This window comes from Megascapheus bottae, chromosome 25, assembly GCF_031878675.1.
Source record: "Megascapheus bottae isolate mThoBot1 chromosome 25, mThoBot2.hap1, whole genome shotgun sequence".
NCBI lineage: Eukaryota > Metazoa > Chordata > Mammalia > Rodentia > Geomyidae > Megascapheus > Megascapheus bottae.
This window is the reverse complement of record NC_143533.1, coordinates 6,565,624-6,586,848: the sequence shown is the minus strand read 5'-3', so window position 1 is coordinate 6,586,848 and position 21,225 is coordinate 6,565,624. Positions and strand designations below refer to the sequence as shown.

Here is a 21,225-nt window from a genome sequence, read left to right as displayed (position 1 = left end):
CATGACAATTCCAGGAATGAGTATGTGTGCGTGTGTGTGTTCTATTTTAAAAGCCCCTTTTAAGTGGTATTGTACAGTAGCTCTTCTCAAAACTTCCATTTCTTCCTTTGGGTGGATGGTAAACAACAGGCTCTGTGTTGGACCTGGTAGACCAGGTGTTTACTAGACATTTTATGGTGTTCACATGACTTTTAAATGATAGGAATCTATCTTCTGAATGAAAAAGGTTTTTTTTCTTTCCTGTGTGTTCATCTTTCTATCTTCTGATAGCAATTAATGGCTACAATGATGGTTACCATGCCACCTCTCTAACCTGCAAATCTGATTTTTAATACTTGATTTCATCTACCCTGCTCCCTGAGTCTGAAGTTTGGAACTCATCCAAAGTTTAACTCACCTGAACTAGTTTGATTTTCATCTATACATGAGTTGTGTACACTTGGACACCTTGTTGGAAGGATTAGAGAGAAGCAGGACATATTAGATGGCCAATATTATTTTAACATAAAAATTAAATGATGATAGTGGAAATAGTTGCAGTTAATTGTTTCTGTGGTCATTAATCCCAACATGCTTTACCCTCAAATCAACCTAAAGAGAAGATAACAGGGACCCACACAGCCCCCTGTGGAGCAGGAAGCACTGTTAACATTGCTTTGATTTTACTGAAGAGGGAAATTGGCTGTTTGCCCAATGCCACACAGCTGGTAAGTGGTGGCATTCCTATTTGAATCGGGTTGATTTCATTCTAAAGAACACACTCTGCTCACATACTATATTTCTTCTATTGCTAATTCATATTCTCTTTTGCTCAAAGTAGACTGAAACCTCTTTTGACACTTCAGAATGTGTGCTATTTCCTATTCACTTAGTAAGTCCTTGAGAATAACAAGGTGTCACCACTGCTTTGGACAAAACAGATTCATTTTCAGTATTTTTTACAATAATCTCATTCCCCTCTGAGTGATGCAGAAAACAGAGCAAAAATGTTGTAGAAACTATCCAGAAATAATCTTTGAGGCTGTTTGGAGAAAGATGGCAGATCCTGGGTTCTGAATCCATTTTTACCACACAGATTGCTTGTGCTATGCCTGAGGAATTTGTTTATAGCTAACTCTTCTAAGGCAAGTCAGGAAGTGGAAATGCTATACTCTTGCAAAGGGAAAGCTGAGGTATGACTACCGACATCAATTCTGTAAAAGAAGCGAGTAAAGTGTTCCAGGCTTCTCTCCTGGAATCTCAGGATCCAGAGCTTTCCCTGCTGATTCCAGGAAAAGGAAAGTTATCTAATGTTCAGTGCTCCTGGCTCGCGCTCCAAGCCTTCCATAGGGAATGCTGCTGACGTGTTTTCCAGTGCCAACAGAAGGTTCCAGCTCTTAATTTGAAGAATAGTGCCACGGTAATGCGCCGAGCAAGGGGTGGGAGAGAAAGTGGTTGTAAAAGCCATTCAAATCTTAATAGCTTATGAAGCTTGAAAATATTATGCTAAGTAGAATAAGTCAGTTACAAAAGGTCACATTTTATGATGATGATCATATGAAAGTCCAGACTAGGGAAATCTGTACAGACAGAAAATAGATTATTGGTTGCTTAGGGGAAACTGGAAGTCATGGCTAGCAGGTCCAAGACTTCTTTTTAAGGTGACAAAACGTTTCAAAATGTTCTGTGGTGACTGGTTTCAAGGGTCTGCAAAAATCCCTAAAACTAAAACAAAACCATTGAATGATTCTGCCCTTTAAATGTGTAAATGGTATGGTATGTGAGTAGCCTCTCTGTGACCACATCCCACAACCACCCACACAGACAGATGAGCCATGCCCTTCTTACCAATGCCCCCTTATTCCTTCCTCCAGGTCTTCTCTGGTCTTGCTTCTGTACTCCACCAAACCCTAGGTCCCTTGAAGCTGTCCAGGTGGCCCCAAAGTTCACTAAAAGAAAGATCTTGGCAGCCCAAGAGTTTTGTTTTGTTCTTCCACCCCCTCATTTACAGTGTGCAGATTTTTCTGATCACTCTGATTATTCTAATCCAGATATACATTTGGAGGGAATTTATATACCAACCACCCAGCAACCATCTGCTCGCATACTTTCAAGCCCACTCTGGGAACTGTTGGAAATTAGGAGGGGAAATCACTTCCACTTCCTGCTGAACTTCCTGCAAAGAATAACTCATGGACCTTGGGAGCTCATTTGCTAATGAAATTCAGGTGTTGCCACCTGTGAGATCTAGGGAAAAATGACTTGCCATCTTTGGGCCTGTTTTTACATCTATAGAAAGGGCTAATTATGCTCTCTCTCACACACACTCTGGATTTATTGTAGAAATGAATTAAGAGGATGTCTATTAATCACTTATCCTGACTCACAGCTGGCCCTCTGAACCAAAGCTATTTATTATCATTGCTGGAGTACATTACAATTGATTCATGTGAGAATACCTCTAGAAGTTCAATATTTTTTTTTATTTTCATAGGACCTACACCATAGAGAATACCTAGCAGTATGCACCCTTCATTCAGACTCCCTGTTGTTGAAGTGATTACTATTCTAAATTGGCTCATAGACAAAGACCACTCTGACTGGGTGAAACCTTACTCATGTAACTTCATTTGTTTAGGTTTTACAGCCCCTTGGATCACCTGGGTAGCCAGAGGTCCTTATTTCTATAATCCTTTCATCTCTGAATTTAGATAGTGAGTTCGGAAAGAACCAAACCAGAGATCTCAAACCAGAGATGTAGAGGAAAATCATGCAGGTGTGTTGTTTTTACAGCTGGAAGTATCCCTATGTTTCCTTTGGTCTCTAGCATATGTCAGACCATCTTTCCTTGTTACTTGAGTTCCTGATGCCTCCAGAGAAATAGATCAGGTATGTGTTTCTGCCTGAGAGAGGCCCCCTCCAACACCTCAGACTCTCCTCTTCCTCCTGATTCACTAGTGTCTGGGTACAGTTGAGTGTATGATCTCCAAACTAAGCCCTTGTGATTCACAAGAATGAATTGCTTCTATCAGAGGGAGAATTGATAGGTCTTACTGGCATCCCTAGGGAAAAGAAACATAGTCCACAAAGCCAAGGGTAGGGATTAAGGCATTTTATCCAACAGAAGCACACAGGAAAGTCAAGCTAGCACTGGAAATTCTGGCTCCAAACTCCCCTCTAGGGTGGATGGGGTAGTACTTCCTAGCCAGCTGCAGTCCTGGCCCCAGGTCTCACAGCATGTACCTGAGATCCAGTCCAGATGCCTAACAACTCATCTTCTTGAATCTCTAATAGAAGTGCAAATGAGGTTTATGAACCATTAACCTTAGGTCAGTTTTCCAAATTCTCCAAAAGCATTTTAAAACAATTAATTACTTTGCTTCGCTGGAAACAGATTGAAGATCAGTGCAATTAGGCCGCAGCTCCAGGTAAAGCTTTTCCCCAAGATGGGTGACGAGCTCCCACCTAGAACTTTCCTGGCAGGGATGGAGTGAGCACACACCTTACGTCTGCCTCCCCCTTGCTGCAGTATCCTGGCCATTTCTAAACAGGGACCATCTGCCAATTCCTAGGCTCCTTTCTTTCCTACTGTTTTGAGGAATAACTGAGATTTTTTGCTCTGCAGTGGAGGAGTTGAGGGGAGTCCAGAGTAAATTAATTTATAAGTGAATAGGAAGGGTCTCTTCATTTCATTCGATATTATTGAAATTTGTTGTAAAAATACAAGTCCTCGGGGCCAAGAGTTTGGCCTAGTGGTAAAGTGCTTGCCTAGCATGCACAAAGGCCCGGGTTCGATTCCTCGGTACCACATACATAGAAAAAAGCCGAAGTGGTGCTGAGGCTCAAGTGGTAGAGCTCTAGCCTTGAGAAAGTCCAAGGACAGTGCTCAGGCCCTGAGCTCAAGCCCAGGACTGGCACCAAAAAAAAAAAATACAAGTCCTCCATTATTCTGTGTTAGAAGGAGAATAGAAGGAGTTGCGACTATGGTTTGGATATGATTTGAGTATTTTCCCCTTACCCCAGAATTCATGTGGTAAAATCTTGGTCCTCTAGGAGTGCCGCTGGAAGGTGGAGAGACCTTTAGGAATGGATAACAGTAGAGAACGTTGAGTCACCGGGAGGCACTGCACTCAGGAGGAATGGATGTCATGCTCATAGATCCTTCGTTAGTTCTCTAAGGAGGCAGTTACAGAAGACCATTCATGGCTCTTCCAAGCTTGCTCTCTTCCTGCCCTGTCATGTGACTTTTCTTGTCATGTGACCTCTTCCCTATGCACACTCCTACCAGGATGGCACCTGCTGAGGTGTGCAGTAGCCAGGGGTCCCTCACCAGAGCCATGCCATGCTGCTTATTTCCAGCACCCTGAAAGAGGTAACTAAACATCTTCTATAAAATCTCCCTAATTGAGGATTTTGTAAAATAAGTTCTTCTAAAGCATTAACATTTGACAAGGATGCGCAGACATTTGTGAATGGGGAGGATCTTGGTCCACATGCCTGGGTGCTTACCCGGGCTTTATCTGGAATATGAAGTGTCAGAAACCCAGTTCAAAAGTGAGGAGTTAGGAGTCCCAAAAGTGCTGGGGAAAACATTAAGAGACAGCATTGCAGTGACTGTACCCTGATCTCAGGAACTGACCAGTAAGAAACACTTGAATACAAAGCAACAAGTAACAAGCAACCTCATTTCACCTCTATAAAGAATCAAGTCACCGAGATTCTACTTCTATGTTGTTGCTGTTTGCTTGGAAGAAATTTTGAAGGCTTTCTTTAAAAAAATTATTCTCTGTCTACTCTAAGAACACATGGACTAAAAATCTGTGCTAAGTATTTAGTAAAGGCGTTCCCCTCCTGTTCCTCTTCATGCCAGTACAAAAACACTTGCAGCTTCTTGTACAAAGTGTTTGACATCTACGTCTTCATCCTGCAACTTCCCATCTTTCCTCAGCAAAGCAGGGGTGAGCTGTGGCCATACTGAAATGAGTATTTGCTGCCTTAAATCTCTTTTTCTTTATAGAGTAGCCAGGTTCTGGTATTTTGTTATAGCAAAAGAAAATGGCCTTGCACCACTGAGTAACAAGGTATCAACTATCCCACTTGGGTGGGACACAGATTTTTCTAAGACTTCTTGGCACAAAAGGCCAGATTGGGAGTTGTGAACTTGCCTCTTCATCTCAGCATTGCTCGTACTGTGCTGTGAAAGTTCCAGGCAAGTCACTTCCCTTACATGAACTATGGAGATTGGATTGGGCCTCAGATTTCCTTTCCAGCCCTGATACATTATTAACAGACAGATTTCTATAGCCAGAAAAGCTTAAGAAACACGGCTACTGCCTTCTGTTCAAGATGGCTGATGAGGCACATCTTGACAGGAGAAATATATAAGGGCAGGAGTAAATCACTGGCAACGCTGGAAAAAGGGAAGTGCTGCCGTCAGCAAACTGGAAATTTTGAGCAGTTGTTCTGAAGGGGTGAAATACATGGCCTCAGATCAATGGCGACTTCTGAACAACCTCCAAGAGCTAAAGAGAGGACTAATGTGAAGGTGGGTGCTTCCTGCAGGGCTCTGTAGGACAGTCAAGATGGAGGACTGGAAGATAGCAGGCCAAGAAGCCATGGTCAGTGCAAATGTCTGAGGGCAGAGAGTAAGAACAGTGGCACACATTTCCCCTGTAAAAGGGAAGCTGGCTGGGGTTGCCCAGGTTTTCTGTGAAGCCAAAGTTGGGGCTGGAGTTGAGAAGAAATGAATGTTTGTTCCCCAAGAAACTGGTACTGAGCCTGATGGAGACAGAACCACCATGAGTAGCAGTGAGGCTTGCTCGTGTTGACAGTGTTAGCTGTGTAACTGCCCCTGTGCCCCACTCAAGGCAGCCTCCTTCTCCCCCTGCCACATGGTGACTGCCACTTGTTTAAAGGAAAACCATTTTAGTGGTCAACCTGAATTCATACAGATAAATGCTGTCGCAGTGGAAATTCTTTGTAACTATATTAGACAATGCCAGAGTTTCTGGTCATCATGATTCCTGAGCACCTGAAATGTATCCACAGCAATGGGTGAGCAGAATTTTAATTGCATTTATTATATTCTTTGGAATCGAAATGGAAATAGCCAGATGTGGCTAGTGGTTACCCCATGTTAACAATTAAGTACCTACCATAGTAGACTGTGCAGGCCTATAATCTCCTTTATAAACATACACAGTCCCATCACAAATTATCTGGGAGCACTATATAATACAAGAGGCACAAGGTCAGCATTATTCTGATCTTAAACCCTGACCAGATTTAGTGCAGGAAACAGAAGATGACTTCAAGGAATATTAATTAGCAGCTTCAGATCTAGGAGGATGCACTGAGGGCATGAAAATCTGGAGGAGTTCAAAGAAATACTTTAATAATACAGAAGGAATCTTGGAAGTTAAAAATGTGATTGGCAATATTGAAAACTTAAGTCAGAGGGCTGATGACAGAATTAAAATTAAATGGAAAGATTGACTTGATGAACTAGACTATTTTGCCAAGGCATTTTCCAAACCCACAGAGAGAGAACATAAGAATTACAACGGCTAAGTTGACACACGAAGGATAAATCCAAGGAACCTGTCATCCACTAAAGAGTGGTTCTAGGCAGAGCCAGTATGACGGAACTAAGGAAGACCAAAGACATGAGAGAGAAATCCAAATAACTATTCATAGTGCTAGTCTAGACATTCAATGCAGCTGTTAATAAGGGTTAATAATGCAGAAAAAGGCATGGCATAAAATTAAATATATAAATCCAAGCATACAACTAAAATTCTACAGAATAAAAACCAGAAGTATGGGGAGTAGGATAGAAGGAATGAGCCTATGTTACAAGGATTACTTTTGCAGAGAGAAGGCTTTAGAATACTGATTAATTTTCTACACTGCTAGGAAAATAGGATGTTTCTACTTCATTAAAGAAATGAAAAGAAGAATACTTGAATAACTAGCTAATATCCAGAAAGGGGAACATTTGAGAAGAAATGCAAAGAAGACAATAAATGAAAATGTCAGAAAAATGAACATATAAGGGTTAGAATAGTAAACATAACTTAATTTCTCCTATTTCAATCACTTTTAATCCATTATGAAAGGTAAATTTAATATCCGTTGCTTAGAAGATTACAGAAATAAGGTCAGAGGGAAAGATATAAATGTGGAATTAGGTTGGCAACTATCTTTTTATAAGGAAGGATTTTCTTTGCTTAAAGATTACATGTCCCGTTATATTTTATTCTTGCCCTATTAAAATACCCTTGTTTTATGAAATGTTAACCTTAGGTCAGTTGCTAAATTATTTTGAAAATTTAACTCCTGTAAAAAAAAAGTCTTGGAAGTCTAGCCTCAGGACATCTGAGCTAGAATGATAAGATATCAAGTTCATGTCAGGAATTTTTAAAAAAATGGTAAAATCTACTAGTTCCATATTATGTTCAAGGAACACATAATTGCCTTTATCCCAATTTTTCATATTATGTATCTTTTCTTTTGTGCATTACTTAAGCTTGTTTGCTGGAAAGGATTCATAGATACACACATACAGGTGAAATAGCTCTTCCTCCTATATCTGTATCCTCCCCCTCTATCTCGATGTATGTCTGTGTACATGCCTGTCTCTCTCTCTCTCCGTGTGCTCTGTCTCTCTGCCTCTCTCTCACACTCAGCATTTCTTGATATATCTATGATCCATCTGCTTTCCCCGAGAGCCTGAATTCATGATGTCCTGCCAGCTTCCTCCTACAAAAATCCCCGCTTAAGACAATAATTCAGTAAATTATCCTTGAATGCCCAAACTCCAAGGTAAAGAAACATTGCTTTGGAGAAAGAGGCTTTCCCAAGGTCACCCTGCTACTTTGGCAGCTTTGGCTCTAAGGCCTAAGTGTAGAGCACTTTGTTTCAAGTGTTAGAAAACCAAACACACAGTGGCCTTCATCCTGTAAATGAGAAGTGGAGAATCAGAAGTAGGTTCCTGGTGTCACCAGACTGAAGTCTATTTGTCAGAATACTTTTTGTCCATGTCGACCGTCTTCTCAGAATACAAGTCATAGCAAACAGGGAGGAGGCTCCCAGCATCACCACAGTTAACTCCAATTCAAATCTAGCTATGAAGAAGCTGAGCCTCTGATCCTTTCCATAAAGGATCTTTACCTCTCATTGTTTTAACAAGAATCATATGACCACCCCAAACCAATCATAAGAAGTCTGGTAATGTGTGCTCTCATAGATCTGGTGGAGTCCATGGACCCAGTGACCAAGACAGACGTGAGTTCAACTCAATTCATGGCACAAAGAAAGGAATGATGAACTGTATGGAGGGAGGGGAGAAATCTGGTTTTTAGCTAGAAGAAGGATGAGTGCCAATCTTGTCTTGATAACCTCACAATGCACAGTCATTGAAATGCCTTACTTCTGTCCTCTCTCAGAAGGTAACCGTCTACACCTAGCAATAGTTTCAAAGGCTGGAGCAATTAGGCAGGAGTACTTGGACTTTTTGTTTTATTATTTGGAGTGCTGCCTGATGAGCAGCCGGAAAGAAAGAATGACAACTATGAAGCCATTGTTCATTGTTCTGCCATCGTCTCTTGCAAATTCCAACTCAGCAAAAGCAGCGGCTGTCTAGAGTGACAATTTTTGATAAATTGAAGCCTTCCAGGTTTCTAAGTACTGACCCAGTTCCAATCATTGATTGTGGAAAATCAATGAAGACTGTGGAACCAGAGATAATATTCTCTACTCTACACTTACAAAATAGGCTAGCCATAGTATTAAATCCAGGCTGTTATTAATGTAACTGCTGTTGTTGCTTATGGCCAGTCTTCTGGTTAATTTGAGTGAGGACTCTAAGTATGGACAGGGAAAGGATGCCCAGCCTCTCTTGAATTTGGGGACTCAGGAGAGAAGATGGCACCTAAGGTAACAGTCAACTCTACAAGCTTTCAAAGTTGGCCAGCCCAGGGCATCAAATCTAGATGCTACCAGCTCAGCAGATGTTACCTAGAAAATAGGCCAGCATTGTTGGTAGTATACTTTAGGAAGCTACAATTTAGGGCTAAGCAGGGTGTATTCTAGGGTATGTTGTGCTGGATGCAGGGTTGTAAAAGAAGACTCCTGGGATGGGAATGTAGCTTAGTGGTAGTGTGCTTGCCTGCCATGCTTAAAGCCCTGGGTTTGATTCCTCAGTACCACATAAACAGAAGGGGCCAGAAGTGGAGCTGTGGCTTGAGTTGAGATTTATATATACAGAAGTTACTAATTTCAGGTATATGGACATATGACTTAACAGACCTTCAGGGCTGTCTGTTCTCATCCATTGCACAGGGCACATGAACAGAGCATGGGGCAACTTCAGAGTACTTCAGAATACTCTATAGTTGTTCTCATCCGACTTGGGTAGTATTGTCTACCTGGCTTTGTAGTTATTCCTCATTGTCACTATGTGGGCCCTGTAGTTATTTTTACTCATTCTCTCAAAGTGCTCATGGGAACAAGATTGCTTGAGTTCTTGGGCTTTGCTAAATTCATGCCCTTTGTCCTCAGAAATCAATTTTATTTTATTTTTTTACTGGATATAAAGTCCTTGGGGTTCTCTTTCCTGGTGTATCTTAAATATAGGACCCATTCTCTTTGGCATAAAACATTGCTTCCAATGCCTGCTGATAACCGAGCTCTCATTCTCTTAGATCTGAGGTCTCTTTACCAGATAGATGCTGAAGGGTAGTATGGCTCTATATTTGCACATGCTGTAATGGTGTCCATTCTGGGCCAATAGTCTCCTGTATAGTGCTTTTTCAGCATATAGCTTCAGATCATGTTTTTAAATTTCAGGAATGGTTTTAGTAGTACTTCTTCAATCACTTTCTTTATATTTTTATGTTTTTAATTCATTTTGCCTGACACATACAGAAGTATTTTTTTGCCTTCTTGTTTTAGTTTTTATCCACAGAGACTCCTGCCATCCATCTGTCCATCTTCTTTGCTTATTTTCAATTCACTTTTAGTCTTCTTTCTTTCATTTCTTTCTTTTTAAAAAATTGTTCTTGACTATACATAATATGACCCTTTTTTATAGTATATAGCATAGTGCAATGAAGCACATTCATAATGCTGTTCAGTCATCACCAGAACTTTTTTTTATCTTGCAGAACTAAAAGTTCATACTGATTAAGTGCTAATCCCCCATTCCTTGGTCTTTCTAGGCCCTGACACCTCAGTTCCATTTTCTCTGAATTTGAACATTCTAGGTGACCTGTGTAAGTGGAATATTTCAGTATTTATTCTGGAGTGACTATCTTGTTTCAGTTGACGTAATGTATCTATCTTGTAGCATGGATCACAACTTCCTCTCTTTTTAGGTCTGTGTAATATTTCATTGCATACATATAAGATATTTTGCTACCGACTCACCTGTTGACAGTCACCTGAATGGCTCCCATCTTTTGGCCAAAGTGAATAATGCTGTGGTCAACATGGGCTGCATTCCTCATTTGTTTTTTACTCTTTGGTTTTTCTTCCGTTGCACTTTCTGTGCTTTTAAGGCATTGTTTCTTTTGTTCTCTCCAGTGGGACTAATGTGGAATTGAGTCAGTAGATTTGAGGAAATATTTTAATACTATTTTTATGAGCATATGTCAGTTGTGCAAAGTGAGGATTTTTATACGCATATGCGCTATACTTTGCTATTTCCAACCCTCTATTTCTCCTTCTCATCCTGCCTCCCTCAGCCCTTTGGATTTGTTTTCCTACAAATCTGTTCCATGAAGCTTCATTGTGGCCACTTCATACATGTACACACTGTGCTTGGATCTTATTCTCACTTCCCACCTCCCACTGGGTCTCCTCCCCACATTGTGCACATCCTTGTTTTGAAGACCTAGATTCCTCCTATGAGAGAAAACGTGTTTCTTTCTGGTTTCGATCTATTCTATGTCAAACCCACTTCTCTCACTTTGAAATTGGGTAAAAGTAGCACATACCATACTGGGATGTTCTAGAAGCCATGTGGGACCTGACATGATAAATCCCGTGTCTGGAAGTCTGTTGCATTCCCAGTGCTTAGTACATTCTGTGGCATTTTTTTCCCTTCTTTCCAATCACAACTTGTGCCCTCTATCCCGTTGGAGAACACTGTTGTTGAGCAATTACTCTCCTCTATGATACAACTGTGGACCAAAGTTTCAGGTGTGGAAATGGGAAAGTGTTGGGCAGTGGATAGAGAGGGTGGATAGAGCAGATAAAGGCCAAGGTCTCTGGGGTCTGTGAACAAAGAGGACAAAAACACACTGACAGGAGGGGTGGACTAGGCATGGGCGTGCAATGTTCTGGGCATTTGGTACACACTGTGTGGCTAGCTGATTGATGGGGAAATAGATGGATGATTAATTTCCATATTTACTGTGCTACTGGTGGCAAGAATTCTGTAAACAGAATTGTAAGCTGCAGGGAACCAATTCCAGAATGTATCTAGATTTCTCAGAGTTCCTGAAGTTTCCTTTTGGCTTCTCTCTCTTGTTCCTTTTACCTTGCTGTTTAGCCCCAGAGTTCTTTGAATAACACCACAGAATAAGATGAGATTTCCTGAATTAATCCTTCCATCAGCAGCAGAACCTGTCTGTCCTGTGGCTTGTTCTTTCTGAACTCTGTTTTGCTTCTGTGGTAAATATATCCATTCTAGAATGGGGCCTACAGATGGATTTATTTTTTTCCATCTATGAACTTCAAATGGAAATTTTCTAGAAAGCCAAATGATTCAGCTACAGGATGGCATATTGGTTCTTCCCAGTATACCATGTTGCGTTTCCCAAACGGATGCAAATAGCTTTGACTCCTCTCCTTCTCAGGATCTTCTGAGCCTGGGGCAGTAGGAACCTCATCCAGCTTTTAGGAAGAAATACTCTTCCTGGTTTCCTCTGGAAGGATCTCCACAGAGCCCCAGGCCTCACTGGCTTCCATCTAAACACAAGTGCAAAAGACAGATTTGTGAAAGGAGGAACATTAAGTCTCCCTGAGGTTGGGGTCTTCCTCCCTTCCATGATTTTCTCTGTCACAAGGACTTCATGTTTCAAGAATCTCTCTTACTCCTTTCTCCAGAATGCTATTGTGGGCCCCCATGCCCAGAACCCTTCTTGGTGGCTCTCTGGTCTCACGAGCAGCACACACAGCACTGACTGCAGGTACAGCTTCTTCTCCAGGTGATGGAGGAGTTGCTTGGCGATCATCACGGTGGTGAGGGGGTTAGGCCCGTATTTGCTGCATGCTCTTCATGGAATGAAAGCCCTCCCTTTCTCCCCTTCAGAAACCAGCCCACTGCAGTGGAGCCTCCTGCCTGGCCAATGGGAGGTGTTTTTCTTCTAGATTTTCATGCGAGTCTGCTTCTTACATCCCCTAAATTCATAGCGGGACTATACCTCCAGCGGGACCCCGCAGCTGTCAACTCTTCTGCTTTGTTAGGATCCATGCTGAATCCAGCTTCTTGCTCAGCTTAGCCTGGCCTGTCTCCAGAATTCACATCATTTTATTCTGGTAAGTGGAAAATTGCCCAAGTGTGTGGGTTTCCAACTCCTAACTTTATTCTGCATTTATCCCTGAGAACTTGCCGAGCTTTCGCTAAGCTCGTTGGGAAGGAGAGTTTGAACGGTTAGAATTCACCCCCTTGCACATACTGAGAGTAGGTGTGTGGGTTCCTGTGTTAGCCCTTGGTGTGTGAGCACAGATGTATGGGCGGTTTACCTTTTTCTCAGCTTGAAGGTGAGCAATCTGGTGTACAGATATAAATGCTTCCTTGACTAAGTTTGTTCTAAAATTTGAGACCATATCTGTCCATAACCCGTGGTGTGTGTTGGGCACTGGGCAGCGATGAACTGTAATTGTTTCTGTAGCTCAAGGGAAATAGATAAAAGAAAACCCCTGTGCTCCTCTGACTCACACAACTTCACATCCGCTGGGGTTACCTGTCCTCTGAAACTCCAACCAGAGCAGCTTTCCCTTCACCCTGCATAGGATCAGAGAGCAGAGCCCTGCCCATCTCCTGGAACTGTCAGAAGCATGGCACAGATCACTCTTTAGGCTGCTCCTTGTATTTGTGCCTTTCCCATCATGGGATTACATCAGTTGGGGGGGTGGTTTCTTGTCAGCACCAGCCATGAAAGGTGGAACTTGATTCTTTCACATACTCGATTTCTCCCGAGACAAGCCTACATTGGTCCAATTGTTCCTAAAGTATTAAAGCAACAAAACAAGTGTAGGTAGCAATACCCAACCCGAGGGTTGCTACTAAAAGTAGCCATCTGACCACCTGGGGTTGTAGTACATTTCTTCACAGCTCTCTTCCTACCCCACTACGAGCCATGCTCCTTTCACCCTATTTTTTGTTCCCCTTGTCCTTCCTCATTCCCCTCCCATCCATTCCTGTAACCCAACCAGAGAACAGAATAGAATCATAAGCAAACAGAAGTGAATAGGGTAGAGCCTCTACTGCTGGAGTTTCCCTTCCAGGGAGATGGTTTTACACATGCCACAGCTGGAGGCCTTTTTCTATTGAGTAGAATTCTCACCCTAAGAAGTTCTCTCATGGTGAAGTTAGAAGCTCTGGGCAAGGCTGCCATATACTATTCTGCAGATTGTATACTGAACAAAGCTCTCCAAGAGACTAAATAGAGAGCAAAATGCAGCTAGTTCTCTGGTGTGCAAACGATGTGTCTCTTGGCCCTGGGTGTACTCTGAAGGCTACTTGACCTCCAGTTGGCTCCTGAGGTGCGGGTAGCTTTTGCTGATTTTCTCCTGTGGATGGGGCAGTGTGGGAGCTGGTCTTGTAAGAGCTGCACTGAGGAATTCAGTGTCAGGGCTGAGTGGGAACAGTGAGGAGAGGGGGCTGTGCTGTTGTGCATAAACGCATCTGTGGTTCTCCCCAAGCTGTCGCCGGGAGCCATCATTTGCATATTAAACAAATATTTAAAATTAGTCATGCGGCAAGCAATCAGAAGCTGGCATCGCACACATCACTCCTTCAAAGCAACAGCAGGGTCTGCAATGTACCGCTAGGTGGGTGCATCTGGATTGGAGCAGTGTTTACTATAGCAACAATTAGTTTCGAGGACAGGTGAACGTTTCCAGTAAGAACTGGACATAGAAGAATAGAATAGAAGGATAGAATTGAAATTGTGCTTGTGTCCACAACCTCGGAGGGGTTTTTGAGGGTTAACTGCATGGACCATGGTGCCTATTCCACAGAAGAGCCCTATGTTGTGATCCACATCTGTAATTATTCCTGGGGTAACAGCCAAACTATTTACAGAATGGCCCAAATGTATTATCATGCAAGCAATAGCCCATTTGTTTGTTTGTTTGAGAAGGCTAAGAGCATTCCACATTTTATTTTATTCAACCCTTCTGAGACCCTCATCTAGTAGGAAATAGTGTTAGCCTCATGTTACATATGGGAAAATAGGCAATAAGCCCAAAGTCACATTCACAGGTTGTGGAACCCAACGTAGGAGTTGTGTCTCCCTGAGTTCTAGGCAGTGTTGTTTTTCCTCTCTAAGGCTGCTCTGGATCAGACAAAGAAATGCATACTTTCTTTCATTTAACAGGAAAATCCTTTCATAAATATATATATATACACATATATATATTTCTTATAAGTATATATATACACACACACGTACGTGTGTGTGTGTGTGCGTGCGTGTGTAGTACTTAGATAAGAAAATTGTTTTAATCATTGTAAGCGTTTCTCTATTTTCTAATCATCTCATTCTTGCTTTAAGATTTACTGGAGGAAGTGTTGCAATAAATAGAAGTCACCCACTCAGCCAATAGATGATCTGTGTCATTGACTAGAATACCCCCCACACATGGTGGGCCATTAGCATACTCCTTCTGCAAGGGGTATTGGAAAGAAGGAGGGGTGCAGGGCACGAATATGATTGCACATCAGAGAGAAGGGTGAATGTTGACTGTAGACCTGATGCTTGCTGGATTCCCTGTCCTCCACATCTCATTTAGCATCACCCACACCAGTGCCCTAACCAGAAACACCTCCTACCTATGCAGAACCCTGGTGATGTGAATCTGTAACATCCTCCTTCTCTATTACAGAAGTGTGTTTGTTTGTTTCCATTTAATGAGTATAAGAAGGATGTAGTTGAAAGCTCTAAGCTATGGAGGGCTTGGGACATACTGACCTGGCTTCAAGAGAAAGCAGGGTGCTCCGTTAACAAGTGCTCCTCAAGAGAGCAGTTGTGTTACGTGAGAAGCTATAACCTGAGATTCCATGTGGGCTCATGTTTCAATCTAAGGAGAAGAAATGGACCCTTGGGTCTTATTACACCTTATTTCAATTTGTGGCATGTAGAAAAGACATTAATTTCTCAGGTATGACCTGTTAGGCCAAATCACCATCTTTGTAGCCAAGCATTATCGTCTCCCAGACTTTGGAAATACTTCCGTTATTTCCTTAGTTCCAATAGAAATGAATTTCACAACCTCTACTACATTTGAAATGAAATATTCTGGCATCCCATTCCAATAACAGATAATGTGAGATAATCTATGCTGTAGGTAAATCATCACCATGGAACAATCTGCTTCATCACAGAAAGGCTATTTCCTCATCCCCCACCGAGCCCTTTCTGCAATGTCTGTATCCTTTTCCATTCTGCCCCCGTTGCTACTGTAGAGAAGGAAGGAACTCCCTATAGCTTGCTATAGACTTGTCCATGGCTGAGAGCTGTGTTTCCATATTATAAGCATGTCCACCAGCCTCCTTGGCACAAGCTCAAGTTCACTGATTGTGGGACTGCCGTGGAATCTAAGGACATCAAAGTAATTAACCCCTGATTGCAGCAAAGTAAGGTCTATAATAGAGGAGAAATTGCCAAGGCTGCATTGGGAAGGCAAAGAGGAAAAATTTCAAAGGAGGACGGTAGCAAAGCCAGCTTGGATCACAAGAAAGAAATCAGGGCAGAATGCAAACAGACACCCAGACAACTCCCTGCTGCTGCTCAGTGACAGACATCCAAGTTGAGGTCAACATTGAAAAGAAGTCTGCCAACCTGGCCATCCAGAGTAAATTCCTAGCCAGCTGACAGCTTCCTGGCAGAAAATAAAGGTCCTTCCATTCTTTACTGTAAGGGAAGGGGTGGTTCCCAAGATGGCTTTTGGGGTGGCAGTGCCCCAGGTAAATCAGTTTTGGCAAAGCAGGAATGTGGAGTCCCACGTTACTGTTCCCTTTGGTTTGATTTTTACTCAGTGGAAAAAAATGAGACTGCCAGCCTTCTTGGCAAGGAAGTTTTTTTTCCATTCCTCGGTGCAAAAATGAGCTCAGTCTACTTCCACAGTTGTGGCTTGTTGCTAGAGAATGAAGTCACCAAGTTTACTGGTGCTTAGAAATAGCTTAAAAAGATTTCTCCACAAGGGAACCATCTCAGAGTGCCCAGAGAAACTGGTGTCAGACTAACATTAACTAAAGATTTTTTAATATGAAAAGAAAACAACTGTGGATTTCTATTTTAGAATCAATAAAGCATTCTCTGCTTGGAGATCTGAGTTCAAACCCCAACTCCCTCTATCCTTGGTTGCTGGGAAAGGCTGGGAAATTCTTCATAGGAGTCTCAGTGATCCCAGCTGTGCAGAGAGAATCCCATTGCTGAACAAGGCTGCTCCACCATCCTGAGATTAAGTTTACCTGAACATGTCATCTGCTCCGGAAATGACTCGGAAGATACTCAAGTCCAAAAAGTTCCAACCTCCAGCAAAACAGAGCCACTAATGATAGAATAGGCTGAGAGACCTGTAGACTTCACACATTCCTATCTTGGAACCATGATCCTCAGATCTCAGCCTCCTGAGTAACTAGTGACCTGCTCTTCTGTGATTCTAAACAAAAGCCCCCAGGTTTGGGAAAAGATACCTATAATATGGTTCTGGAGAAGACAAGGAGGATTAACTTGCAGTACCTCATTTCTGAGGACTGTTGGCCAAGGTGATCCTGCTCCTGTCACCACCATTGTCATCGTTCTAGGAAATAGACTTCCTTTGCACATTTCAAGATGGCATGGAGATCTGGAGTGGGAGGAAGCTGCAGACAGGAATGCTTCTGAAAAGCATTCTTTTGGGGAGGGCATTTGCATCTGTCTCTGAAATAAACAGCAGGTACTCAGAGACTGTCACAGGATGCTGCTTGTGTTTCTAATGATTGTTACCTTTGAGCCCTTCCCTGCAGAAAAGGCCGAAAAGGTGTTCACATTTTTTACTCTCCTCCTTTCTCCCTTCCTAAGTATCACCACTTCATCAGCAGCCTGAGGGCCCCTCTTTTCTTCCTGTAGCTCAAATTGCTGTTGAAACCTCAGCCATTTGGCTGTTTGTTTCTCATAATCTGTGTATAGTTCCCATGTCTCTGAGCATTAGTAAGTATTGTGCCCCTTCTTTCCTATTAATCTGTCTATTTTCGCTCTACTTCATAAGCTAAAATAACCTCAAGTTTGGGCCTCCTCATGATTGAGAAGCCATGCCTCTACCTGGCTTTTAGCTAGTGACTTTAGAGCTGTCAGAGAAGAGAAACGTGATGCTCAGATATCTCAAAACAAGTGACTTCCTGCAAAACCCAACGCAGAATGAGTGTTAATGCATCAGATATGTCACTAGTATAACACCATGCTGATCAAACATGAGAATCTACTCCTGCCTGATATATATTAATATATTAATACATATGTAATATATATATATTAACTCTGGCTACACACTAGACATATGACCAAGAGCTTTTCAATGTCCCTGCCTCATCTCCTCCTTGGGATAGAGATTCAAGTGGCATGGGAAGAGGCCCAGGTACCTGGGTCAGCTTAGCTCCTAAAATGAGTCCAGCATGCATACTGGGTTTTAAACAACTGCTCTGCTGTCATCTCTTTTACATTGTGGTTGTTGTTGTTGTTGAAGGTGCAATGTACTGACTTTTACGTATTAATACTTCCCAGCTCCGATGACCAGGGACTATAATTTAGATTGTGTTATTTTTGTGTATTATTCAAGAGCTTTCTGTGAGTTTCACTTTGCCATCTTCATTTACAGGTGCACCATATTTCTGTATTATTCGACCCTAGACATTCCCCTTACCTCATTACCCCAGATACTCACACAATTACCAATGCATGTACATGTGTATATGTAGGTGTGTGCATATGCAATTATATACGATCTGTATGCATTTAGCTTTTAGATCTAACAATGGCTTTTATTCATTCCAATAAATACTACTTGATATGATCAGATGCACATAGGCCTTGTGCCTCTGTATTCCTTCCCTAAGAATATCCTTCTTTGGTTTCACTGTGAGTGCATGCCTTGAGTCCTGCATAATTTATCAAGTCCCACAATATTTTAGATCTAGCTTGCACATATGAGAGAAAAATGTGCAGTTTGTTTCTCTGTGCTTGGCTTACCTCGCTTAACATGATTTGTTCTAGGTCCATCCATTTCCATGCAAATTATATATTATTTCTTCTAATGGCTGTGTAAAATTCCATTGTGCGTAGGTACCACATTTTTTGGATCCACTCATCTATTGTAGGGCATCTGGGCTGTTTCCACAACTTGACTATTGTGACTAGTGCAGTAGTGAACATGGATGCTCAAGTGTCTTTATTGTATCCTGGTTTTTTATGTTCTGGATAGATGCTCAGGCATGATTCAGCTGGATAATAGACAAGATCTATATTTAATTTTTCCAAGAAGTAATCACTTTTGAGAGAAAACATGAGACCTGTGTCCTTCTGGCCTTGATTTCTACTTTACTTCACATGATGATCTCCATTTCCATCCATCTCTCTGCAATTTGCAGCATTCTTTTCTTCTTTCTCGTGGTTGAATAGTACTCTACTGTGTATATGTAGCATCTCTTCTTGGTCATTCATCAATTGTGGGCCATCTGGGACATTTCCATAGCTTGCTTGTTATGAGTAGGGCTTCAGTGAACACCGATGTGCAGGTGTCTAGCGTATCTTGCCCTCCATTTCCTCCAGTCTGTCGGGATGTATATACAGTCTTTCCAGCTCTAATCTTGTTGGTGGCCATGTGTGTCATTGGAATGGGAGGCCTTTCCTTTTGTCTTGCAGGGATTGGCCTCCTTAGCAGCTCAGTTTTAAAGAGATAAAAAAAAATCTCATTCCTTTTGTCCAGTGAGATGTCTTGATTGGGATAAGCTTTTTTCCCCCTTGAACTCAGGGCCTGAGCACTGTCCTTGTGTTTTCTCAAGGTTAGAACTGTACCACTTGAACCACAGCACCACTTTTAGCATTTTCAATGTGTATGGTACCAAGGAATCAAAGCCTGGGCCTTCGTGTATGCTAGGCAAGCACTCTATCACTGGGTCAAACTCCCAGCCCCTGGAATAAACTCGTAGTTTCTCTCTAACAAGAAAAACTTTGGCTTCTCTCTAACTTGCCTGAACTAGAGAGGCTCTGGTATTCAGACTTCATCTCGGGAAAAGGAAAAAAAAAACTTGGTGTGAACTTTTAAAACAATTAAAATTATTAGGAACCTGCCTCATGGGATGCACCGTGCATTTCCTGTTTGCTGAGGGACTAGGGGAGCTCCAAGGGTCCAACTTAACACCCCAAAGTTCCCAGAGGGTGATTATGCCACAGAATGAAGACATATTGAGGATTGTAAGAAAAGATTTAATAATGAAAATATGTAAGTGGAAAGGCTATAAAATTCAAATAAGTCTCATTCCCCAGGTTTTAACAAGTTCTTTGCTCAGACCTTGTTAATAGCTTTAAAAAAAAAACTATTTTATTGTAGCTTCTATTTTTTTTTCTGTTGGTATAATTAGGGCTTAATTAATTCCCCCCTAAAGGAGAAGAAGAGGACAAAATGGCACTTGATCTGAGATGCGTACAGTGAGCACCGTACAGCGAGCACAGTAATTAGGGCCAGAAGTTCCCACTCTCATACCTTTTCCTCTTGGTGTAGCTTCTAGAAGGCAGACAGCTCTTCACAGGGATTCTCGGCATTTTGTTTCGCCCTGGATTGCAGAATTAGCAGGAATAACACATGCACTGGAGCCAGGGAACTTTATTATGATAGAGATCACACAATATTTTCTTTTTAAAAGGGAACAGAAAGAAACCATACCTGCATGAGCCTACCCAGCAATTCTCCAGGGGTAACAAGAGTTAGTTAAAAATTGGGGTGTAAAGTATCATTCAGAGTATCAGAAGCATAGCTCCTATAGGATACCAAAGCAGCTTAATAACTGTAACAGAGGTAGCCTCAGCTTAATGACTTAGCCAATCAGTTCCAGCTCTAGCAAGGGAGCTGTGTTTCTTAAAAGCTCTCTGGGCCTTAGTTTCTTCATGTCAAATGAGAATGCCAATGGAATCTTTTTTTAAAAATGCTGGTTGTCAGGAATAATGGTTCCATATAACCAAGAGTGTAAGATGTAGTCTATAACTAAATACTACTATGATTTCATTTATGTATTGATGTGGTGTGAGATGTAGTCCAGTGGAATTGTTTGTGATAGTTCCTAATGTTGGGATTAATGACTAAAAACAATAAAGGATTGAAGGCTTAAGTGGTAGACTGTGTGCACAGGGTCCTTGGAGTTCATACCTCAATACTGTTAAAAATGACAACAACAACCATTAAATCTTAGAAGCATACAGAAAAACAAGTCATGTTACATAGTGACTGACAAAGATAAACCGACAGGAAAGAGTCAGTGAGCTTGAAAGTAGGCTACCTGAGATTATTTAATCTGAGGAATGGAAAGAGGAAATGGAATTTTAAAAAGGAAAGAGAGATCTGCAGGATTAAGAATATACACATAATATTAGAGAAGAAGAGAAAAGAAAGGAGCAGGAATGGGAGTAGAAGCAGAAAGATTACTCAATTTGATGCAAAACTTCAGTCTCCCCATTTAGGAAGTTTAGGGAACTTCAAGAATGTTAAATCCAGAGGGATCTGAGGACAAAACATCACCAAACTCTAGAACAAAGTCCATCTCAACAGTGCAAGAAAGCAGCAGCTTCCCACAAATAAGAGACTCTTGCTAAGATCAAGTTTATTTCCCACCAAATCCTTATAGTCCAGTAGACAGTGGGATGGCACAGCTAAATATCTGAAAGCAAAAATACTGTGAGCCAAGAATTGTACATTCTGAGAAACTGTCTTCCAGAGTGATGACATCCTCAGAGCAATGAGAGCAGAACTTGCCACTAGCGA

At 41.8% G+C, this 21,225-nt stretch overlaps 1 long non-coding RNA gene across 1 annotated transcript in view; it reads left to right on the top strand.

Annotated features, from left to right (window-relative positions):
- The window catches only part of LOC150046300 (uncharacterized), a 297,256-nt gene that overhangs the window by 239,835 nt on the left and 36,196 nt on the right, over positions 1-21,225 (top strand). The gene's annotated exons all lie outside the window — the stretch shown is intronic.